The 9925-nt window shown below is 44.4% G+C and overlaps 1 long non-coding RNA gene and 1 pseudogene across 2 annotated transcripts; both read right to left on the bottom strand.

The window, feature by feature from the left end:
* Positions 1-278: 278 nt before the first annotated feature.
* On the bottom strand, positions 279-3449 carry LOC120684552 (annotated as a pseudogene).
* A 682-nt stretch (positions 3450-4131) lies between these two features.
* On the bottom strand, positions 4132-6354 carry LOC120684553. 2 transcript variants are annotated; one of them, XR_005679348.1, is made up of 3 exons: positions 5483-6354; positions 4644-4831; positions 4132-4558 (listed from the first exon to the last, which is right to left on the bottom strand). It is a non-coding gene; the product is annotated as an uncharacterized LOC120684553 (long non-coding RNA). The 2 variants fall into 2 exon arrangements; XR_005679347.1 differs by having other exon boundaries at positions 4132-4831.
* Between the last annotated feature and the right edge of the window lie 3571 nt (positions 6355-9925).

The following is a 9925-nucleotide window of genomic DNA, read 5'->3' on the forward strand; positions in this document are numbered from 1 at the left end:
GATGTCGAGGCGCCACCCACCCAGACTTTTTCCATGTCTCTGGAGATACATTATATATGTCTTACGTTGGTGAATATATAGAGCCGGCATACAGGACAAGTTAGGCCGTGTTTAGTTCGCGAAAAATTTTGGATTTTGGTACTGTAGCACTTTCGTGGTTATTTGACAATTAATGTCCAATTATAGATTAATTAGACTTAAAATATTCGTCTCGTCAATTACAGTTAAACTGTATAATTAGTTATTTTTTTTCAACTACATTTAATGCTCCATGCATGTGTCTAAAGATTCGATGTGATGGGTACTGTAGAAAAAATTTTGGGAACTAAACAGGGCCTTAGATGATGTAACGAAAGATTAACGGCAAGTAAAAGAAGGTCCTGGTAAGGCTTCATCTACTATGATACTACTAGTATATGTATATGGGGGTGTAACTGGGGCTTCATCCTCGCCTTCCTCTTGCGGAGAGACAGGTATCAGGCGTCTCATGCGGTAGTCGTCAATCTAGAACTCTAGAAGTACATGAGCTGCTGCTGCTGCTGGGCGGCAGTGGCAGAGTTGGCCCCGGCGTCCATCCCCAGTGCGGCCTGCTTCAGGCCATGCTGGCCCATTAGGGCTGGGTTCGCGGCAATCTTGCTCAGGGCCAGGCGCTGGTAAGCCAAGAAGTCAGTTGCGGGCATGCCGGTGGGGAATGGAGACGGTGCGGGAGTGGGGAGCGGCGAAGATGCTCCCCGGTGGAGTTGGCTTGTTTCCCCAGGAGCACTGCAAAAATTCCAGGCAAAGATTGCAATTCAGCAAAAGTCTGAATTCAATGTATTTGTAATTTCTAGTGGATAAACAAATTTGATTTTGTTGCATTTGTTTTTTTTTTTGATAAATTGTTCCGATTATTGGCGTAATACCATGTATGCACCAAAACCATTAGTCTCTTAAAAAAAATCAAGGGGTTGTTTACTGGATTGTGCTCTAGGTACTTTAAACATTTCACCAAATCTACTGACGATGCAACTGTCTACAGAATTTTCAATAGAAAGGGAGCCTGAAAAGTCCAAACGAGATATACCCTTATCGGCCTCCCGCCAATCAGTTGGCCATTGCCCATCTGAATTGCCAGCGCAGCTTCCTCATGGGTGCTGTACCTCACAAAGCCAAAGCACTTGTCACGTGTTACACGGACCTCCTCGATTGAGCCAACCCCAAGTGAATGAAAAAACAGGTGCACATCATTGTTGGTGGCCTGATGACGTAATCAAGAAATAGGAGGGCATTTATAAGAGCAAATAGAAAAGGCTATGTATAGTCAAGATAAACAGCAGACATTCCATTGGAACAGTATTACCTCATGAGGAATACCACCAACATAAACAGTGGTAAAAAGTGGGTTATTTTCAGGACCATCTTCATTTGAATTCTCCTTTCCAGCTTTTGCATAACATGACAAGATTGAACGAATACTGTTAGTAGTTTCAATCCGTAACGGGGACAAGTACAGCATTATAAAAATTCCCATCTTACATACAAACTGGAAATTGCAAAAACTAAGGTTAGAATGCAGTAGACAACTAAAATCTCCAGAATACTTCGAATTTAATTATTTTTAAGGGAATAATTTAATTATAATTATTTAAACTTACTAGTGAAAGTTGAACAGAGCTTTACTCGGTTGTTACACATTATACCACAACATACAGACTAAGGAAAAAGAGATGCTGAAGTCAAAGCGCATGTACCTGAGGAACCATTTGTTTGGTCCACCTTGGTGTCCACACTTTGTTTCTCTTCACCAGAATTAGCACCTTTCGTCGCCCAATTGCAACGAATTTGACGGTTGCCAAGCCACTTCCCTGCCAGTAGGAAGAAAAAGGTGTAATACTGTAATCACTTTGGGAAAGCTAACAACTCCAAAATGGAACAAAGACTAGAAACGTAGAAATAGGGAACTCACAATTTAATTCATTTATCGCATTTTGAGCATCCTGTTAATGAATAATGACACAGCAAAATGAAAAGGTAGGTCCAAAAGTTTTAAACAAATGCACAAAGGGTTTAAAGATCATGGTGAAACTACCTGCTGATTCCTGAAAGAAACAAAACCGAACCCTCTGGATCGTCCTGTTTTTTGGTCCCACATAACCCTAGCATCTCTGCAAAATTTACCAAGCTAAAACGGTAAGCAGATATTTCGTGTACTCAACACTAGCAAACTATTCTGCTAATAGCGTCACAGTGGACAAGCAAAATGGAGGGGAGATAAGAGTTAGCCTAAATCATTAATAATTAACAGATTAAACATAGGAAATGTGCATCTGGAATTGTAATTTTATGTTAAAAAAAACAGTGAAAGAGTGTGTATTGACAGCGCTAGAAATATCGTAATTGAATCATTTCTATTTGATCCATTCAAAATTGATTTACCGGTAAAATGAAGATGTCCAACATTCAAAATAAAATGCTGCATCTACTAGTTTTTCACGACAGCACTCTTGTATCTTGCTGAAACAACATGCCAATCCAAAGGTGGCAAAAGAAGTACAATGTGTCGGTTATTTAGCAATCTGAAAAGGCAAGTTGGGGTTTTTTTTTTCGGGGTGCTACATTCAGTTATTTTTTAAAGAAATAAAGATCCACCTTTTCTTTTCTGATGAGCTTGCAACCTTCTACTGGACCAATGATTTGGAAGACTTCCTGCAGTAATGTGTCAGTCACTTGAAGATGGATATTGCCAACATACCTGTCCAGAATATGATTCAATGAGCACAATAAATAAATAACATAGAACAGCTAGTTAACATTAATTTGAAGGTGTGCAGCATGAAGTGGACAATTTGACTGTCTCTGGCAAAACATTCCGCACGAAGGACATACATTTTTTCCAAAATATTTTGGAAACTAAGGAAGCAAGGCTATATTTTTATGGAAACGTTCTTTTGGAATCAGCTTTTAGCAGTACAGCAGACCCTAAGGCAACGCTCCCAACACTTACACGCTGCGGCACGTACTTGAATCAAACCCAGGAGGAAGGTTTCGTCTAACTATGGGCTTTATCTACAAATAAGAACATACGAGTGTAAGCAAAAGATTTCCACGAAGAACACAGATACAATATGATTTCAGAACTCAGTTGATATTCATCTTAGAAAATGAAGAGCACTGGAGTTAGGCAAACAGATAAGTAAAGCTGTATGCAAGACGAAGACATGAAAAACATACGGAGAACACAGATTCACGGTTTCATGAAGGATTTCCCGTATTAATGCTCATAAGAAAATAGAATGTACCATTTCATTATTTCTTTGCTCAGGTACTCTTGTACTAACGACGGGCCTCAAGGCCTGCGCCACCTGGGACGCGCGGGAGAAGGCCTCGCCCGCGATGCTCCGCCACGGGATGGCCCCCAGGCGCCGGAAGAAGTCCGACATCGCCGCTCCGGCGGCGGCGCGGGGGGGGGGGGGGGGGTGTGAGGGTAGGGGTGTGGGGTGGGGGGAGGGTTGAACTCGGAAGAAGCTAGTCGTGTTTAGGGAGAGCACCCACATGGCCCAGATTCGGAAGCCACTAGAAACACAAGCGCGGCTTTGCCGCGCCCACCGTAGAGCTGAGCAGTTTAGGCTTGTGAATTGTGATCCATTTCCAAATGGATTACCAGCTCAATGTACTATTCTTTGTCTTTAGTATAATCAGATTCAGCATTATTGATAAAAGATTAAGGTGAGCAGGAATAGTAATTTTTTATTTGCTGTATTCATCTGTACAACGTCAGTACACATCTTTTCCATAATTTTGTGATGCTACTTGTTCTGCTCGTTGGACGTGTGTGAATATGAATGACTTTTCATGAACAAAGCTATATAATTCATACTGATTTATATGAACTCTTAGACTCAAAGATTACATAAATTATTAGATATCGTAGTATAGATGCAGCACATTCTTCGTGCTTACATATAGATTGTGTTGGGGCTTAAGAGGTCCTGTCTTTGCCATCTATGCTCTGTGATCTGCCGTCTGTGACACCGTGCATTGAGAAATAGCGACAGCTCCGCAAGTGAATTGCAACATTAGTGAATATAAGTAGAGATTAAAAAAAGGAGAGCCAGGCGGAGATGGAAGGCCAGCGCTCGAATTACAGAAATATACATAACTCTGAATATAGTGATACTTGAACCAAATTAAATCTTAGTGACCTGCATTGACTATTTTGCTTTGTTGAATAAACTGGCTACAGAGGAAGCTGTAGATAGCAGCAATATAAATTCTTTCTTGGATACTTTAGTTTAAATTATTATTTGAATAAGTAATAATTTGTTTGTACTGTAGTTCAATGCTTGAACCCCATCCTCTTGTGGCCGGAATCGTCAGGATCGGAGCTCCCAGTGGTGAAGCCATTCTGCAGAAACGAAAAGCTTCAGAATTTGAAAATAAATTTGTACCTCTGAAACATTGCAACAGCACATGGTGGTCAAGCGAATTGGAAAACATATTGATCCATATATAGAAACTTTTAATAAAGATGCTCTGAACAGCTTACTATACAGCTTAAAGTACATGTTTTATTTTCTACCTGAAAAGAAATTAGCAGAGATGTTAGCCAGAAATTAAACATGCCCGTGATAGCAGATAGATTGGAAGAAGTAAGTAATCTATACCTATTGCTAAAGCAAGTAAGCTTTAGGTTTGGTCCATCTTGTATCATTGATAGGTGGGCCTTAGATCCATCCCGTATGCTAGTTGGACAATCCGTCGACTATTTTGCTTTGTTGAATAAACTGGCTACTGAGGAGCAGGCCAAAGTTGGGGCCAGAGACAATATACTCAAGATCAAGAAGACTGCGTGCTGGAAATTGAAGAAATGGATGAAAAGTAAAGTAATTGCTGACAAAACAATTAGATAATTTGTTTATCAATTTTCAGTTATTTTAGCATAAGGAGCAACCTCAATGAGTGCTCTGGCACAATATGCATTGTTCCTGCACAATTAAGTTTAGGGATTGTGTTTTCCACTCAGGACTCAGTCTTAATAAAAAATGTATATGCTACATTGACATTTTAATTTTCAACTTGTAATCAAGGGGCATGGAAGCAAATGAAGAAGAGCATGTAAGGAGATTCTTCCTCTTCTACTTAAACTGTAACACAGGAAAAGCATATCCAGGGTGGGGTTGCGGAAGGATGAGAGGAATGAATGGAGAGAAAGGCCAACAATCATCACAGTTTGGCAACTTTTATTAATTTGGCTGATCATCTACAGATTGTCTATCGAGATGCATGTACTTTAGGAAAAAAATTAGAGCCATTGCAGTTAGGAAGTGCCATGAGGTGCCCGCTATGTTGTTGAGCATTACTGATGCTTAATTTCATCCATTAAGTGACACAAATCGATTCCACAAGTATACCAATCCCTTGCATCAATTAAGGCGTTAACAAACAATTCAGTTTAGGTGTCATGCAATGAGGAAAATCCAAACAACAACAGCTGAGTACTCACCCAAGAAATTTGGAAATGTACTGACCATAGAGGCATTTCCTCGAGCAGCTGCTGGACATCAGCCATGTCAATGGCCACTGGAGCTCCTGGGGCAGTAACCGACGGACTCTGCTGCATGGGACATTGCACAAGGGCGCGGGGGAGCTGCACAGCACCAGAGCCGGTCACCTTCTTGCTCGAGGATCCCTTCGCTTTGGTACTTGCTTGCAGGTGGCTGGCTGCAGTTTGCGAAGCGGGAATGTCTGCGCGGAGCGCGCGGCGCCCATACTCGGAGCGCACGGTGGATGACGGGAGGAGCACCAGTGCTAGGGACCCAAGCCACAGCTGCCGCTTGGACGAGCGCCACCGGTGAGCCCATCAGGTCATCACGTGGAGGTGTGGCTGCAAGGCGGGGAAGCGGTGATGGGTCGACCTGTCGAGGGAGACTACGTTTCTAGAAGCTGCCCGAGGGATGGAGCGTGAGCCGCGGCCCAGGCGCGGCAGCCGCTGCCGGCGCAAGACCACGGCCGCGCCACCAGGCTGCGCCACCGAGGGAGATCTGGCGGCTCGGCGCGGCTGCCTGGCAGGTGGCTCGACGCGACGGTTTCTCCGCGGCGCCTCCTCGTCTTCCATTCTCCTCCTCCGCAGCCCGGCAGGCAGCTCGGCACGGCGCAGCGTAGGGGCCCGGCCGGCCGCCGCCGGGCCAGGCCGCCGAGGGAGGCCTGACGGCTCGACGCGGCTAGCTAGCGGGCAGCTCGATGCGGCGGTTCCTCTTCCGTTATCCTCCTCCGCGGCCTAGCAGGCAGCTCGGCACGGCGCGGCGTGGCGGCCCAGCGGGAGGCGTGGCGGCCCGGCGGCGCATGGTGGCCCGGCAGGAGGTGCTGCGGCACGGTGGCTCGGCGCGGCTGCCCGGCGGGCAGGTCGATGCGGCGGCTCGTCCGCCGAGAGGAGGGGACGTGCAGGTTCGCGAGTGTTCGGGTCCGTGGCTTAACGGGCAGAGAGAGGCTTGCGCTGGCACGATCCAACAGTCGACATCACGAGTTGGGCGAATCCGACGGCTCGTGGGCTAACGGGCGATGTGGACCTGCTACCCGCCCGCGGAATAGACCCAGCTTTCGATATTAGAAGATATGCTTATCTCTCGTGGGCCTCTGCGTTTCTTGGGCCCACAAATAACATGCTGGGCCCGAACCCATGGGTTCAAGCCCAGGTGTGTCTGATTCCGCCGCGATTTTTTCTTTTATATATTTAAAAAAAAATCAAAATTTCAAAAATATATGGCCGTTCCAGAAAATTGCGAAAATAGGCCCATGTCGCCCCCTGCCTGGGCGATAGACTTTTTTGTAAAAAAAAATTTACAAGGAGGTCCCTGGGCAGCGCAGCGCAGGGCTTGGTGGCAGGGGGGCCGGTCGCCTCCCCCCCCAACGGGCGACAGGGCCCCCTGTCGCCCCTCCCTCGGGCGACAGGGTCCCCCCTCTATATAAGGCCTCCACCACCATTCCTTCCTCATTTGAACCTAGAAATTCCACCAAAAATCTAGACAAAAAGAGAGGGGTGAGGAGGAGGGATGCGGCGAAGCCCTGCTGGATTGCGCACTTGTGATCTGCATGTAATTATATTTAACTTATGTATTTTTCCATTGCTATTATAGAGTAATTAAATTTAATTAGTGCTATAGTAGAACCATTTAAGTAGTAGTTTAAGGATACGCATTTATTATTAGTTTAGGAAATTAAGACTACGCGTTTATTATTACAATTGTAGTACTATTAGAGACGTATTTATAAATTAATTACAATTTAGAATAAAATTTCGCATATGCAGTATAGAATTTGAGTGTCATCACATAGTTATGAATATTTATATATTGTAGTTGAAATCCATACTTAGTTTTTACGGATTATTGAATAAGGTAGTGAAGTAAAGAGTATGACTCGATAAGTATTCTGTGATATACAGATATGTCGAGCAAGATGCAGTTTCAAGTATTTTTTGGTGACTACAATGTTTTGTATGGGCCAAATGGAGTAGACCTTTCTGCCTTTAAGTGCACATCTAGCGCCATAGATAAATCTTTGGAGAGGAGTTTTGGTTCCATATATAAGTGGCTGCAGCGTGGGTTCAGTGTTGATCCGGAGACACATGTGATGACCGCCCAATCTCTTGTTAATTGGGAGGTAGAAAGTGATTTATGGGAATTGATGATAATACACAACACTAATGACTGGCGGAAGTACATGCAAGCAGCTCTAGCGCGTGGGTGGTCTCTGGCCATTTTTGTTCAAACTTGGGAGAATACACAAAATGAAATCCAACATGGTGCAGATCAAGCAACTCCGAGTATTCGAAGAGAGACCAACTATGTTGAGCAAGATGAGTCAGAAGAGATAGATAACCAAAACATCGGACCACAGGGCCTTGCTGATGAGGGAGAGAGGATACATAGCATCGTGGATGAGATGGAGGCAGAAGATCAAGCCGCAATGGAGATGGAAGAATATGAGGGCTCATCTGATGACGAGCAGTACTCATTGCCAAAAGAGTGGAAGGAGCATGGTTTGGCAATCATGTCGTAGAAGACGTACGAAATCAGGAGTGGGAGTACAAAGGGAATGAGGTAGTGCAAGGTGCAACATATCCAAACATTAAAGTCGTAAAAGATGCTGTGAGGCTATGGGCAATATCATTGAAGCGAGAATTTAAAGTCGTGAAGTCTGGCAGTAAAGAATATGAGGTGAAGTGTGTGAATGATGGATGTCCGTGGCGAGTACATGCATTCAAGGGAAAGTGGAAGTTGAACTGGAAATGTTCCATTGTGACAGAGCACACTTGTTTGCTGTCAGAAGTTCAGCCCTCGCATCGCAATATATCATGTGACTTTGTTGCAAAGCAAATATATGGGTTGATTATGGACAACCTAAATTATGAGCCAAAAATGATTGTTCAACACATTGAGCAGACTTACCAGTACACCATTAGTTATTTGAAGGCATGGCGGGCTAAACAAAATGTGTTCGAGATACGGTTCGGCACATACGAGGCATCTTATGATAACCTACCTCGTATGTTATCCCAGGTTGCTGCTAGAAATCCTAGAAGCTTTTATGACACATATCTCGTACCAGCCGTGGCTAGGGGGCAAAGCATTCTGCAACGAGCCTTCTTTTGCCTAGGTGCCTGTGTTAAGGCATTTCGGTGTTGTCTTCCGGTGATCTGCATTGATGGCACATTTCTGACTGGAAGGTATAAAGGTCAGATACTCACCGCAATCAGGGTAGATTGCAACAACAAAATAGTTCCGCTCGCATTTGCATTTGTTGAGAATGAGAACTTAGACAGTTGGTATTGGTTCCTTGAACGAGTGAAGGTTCATGTTGTTGCTGCATGTCCAGATGTGTGCCTTATTAGTGATAGGCATGCAGGTCTGCTACAATCAATAATGAAATTGCAACGCGGAACTACGTCAACCCCTCTGTAAGGATCGATGGACCAAGAGGGGGGGTGAATTGGGCCTTTTTTCAAATTTCTCTAAGGTCAAGCACATGGATAATTGCATGAAAGTAAGTGCTTGAAAGTAAAGAGTGGGCAAGAGACGACCGAATTTTTTCCCGTGGTGTCGATGTGTTGGCACACACCCCAAATCCACGTTGTGACACTCACTAAGAGTCTTGTCACCTCCCAAGTCACCGAGACGAGGGTGCTCACTAAGAGTCTCAGTTCACCATCCCGGCGTGGTGGAGCTCAAGCCACGTACAAACTTCTTCGGGCTCCCACAATCAACTTGGCAAGCTCCGGAAGAAACACCTCAATCACCAAGATCGTCTAGGTGCTGCCAATCACCAAGAGTAACAAGCTAGGGCCTTCACTTGAGCAAGAACCGATCACCAAGAACGGATGCACACAAGTTTCTCTCTACTCAAGTCCTTAGTCTTGCTTCTTTGATGATTGAATGATCAAATGTGTGGAATATGAAGCTCAAGGTGGCTCTCAACAATAGTATGAGTGTATGAATGTTGCCTGGTGTCAAGAGACCTCAAAATGACCCATTGGAGGGGTATATATAGGCAGCTCACGCGGATAGAGCCGTTGGAGAAAAGCTGCCAGAAAAGTACGCAACGCCGGTTAATCCGACGGTCCTCCAAAAGTCATCGTCGGTTTAACCAATGAATGTAAACTGCCCATTTGCAAAACTAGCCGTTACAACTGGGGCAATTTAACCGACGTATCATTGGTTTAACCGACGTATCATTGGTTTAACCGACGTTAATTTCAAATATTGTCGGTATAACCGGTGTATGTACTTGTCCAGACTCTAATAACTGCGTTTAATCGACGTATAGAAAATTGGAGTCGTCGGTTAAACCGGTGTATAGACTTTTTCTGATTTTGCCTTTTCTGATTTGAGTCTTGAATGAAATCCAAATATTCTTGAGATATAAGTTGAAAACCACTTATTTGAACTTC

Source organism: Panicum virgatum, chromosome 8N (genome assembly GCF_016808335.1).
Source record: "Panicum virgatum strain AP13 chromosome 8N, P.virgatum_v5, whole genome shotgun sequence".
NCBI lineage: Eukaryota > Viridiplantae > Streptophyta > Magnoliopsida > Poales > Poaceae > Panicum > Panicum virgatum.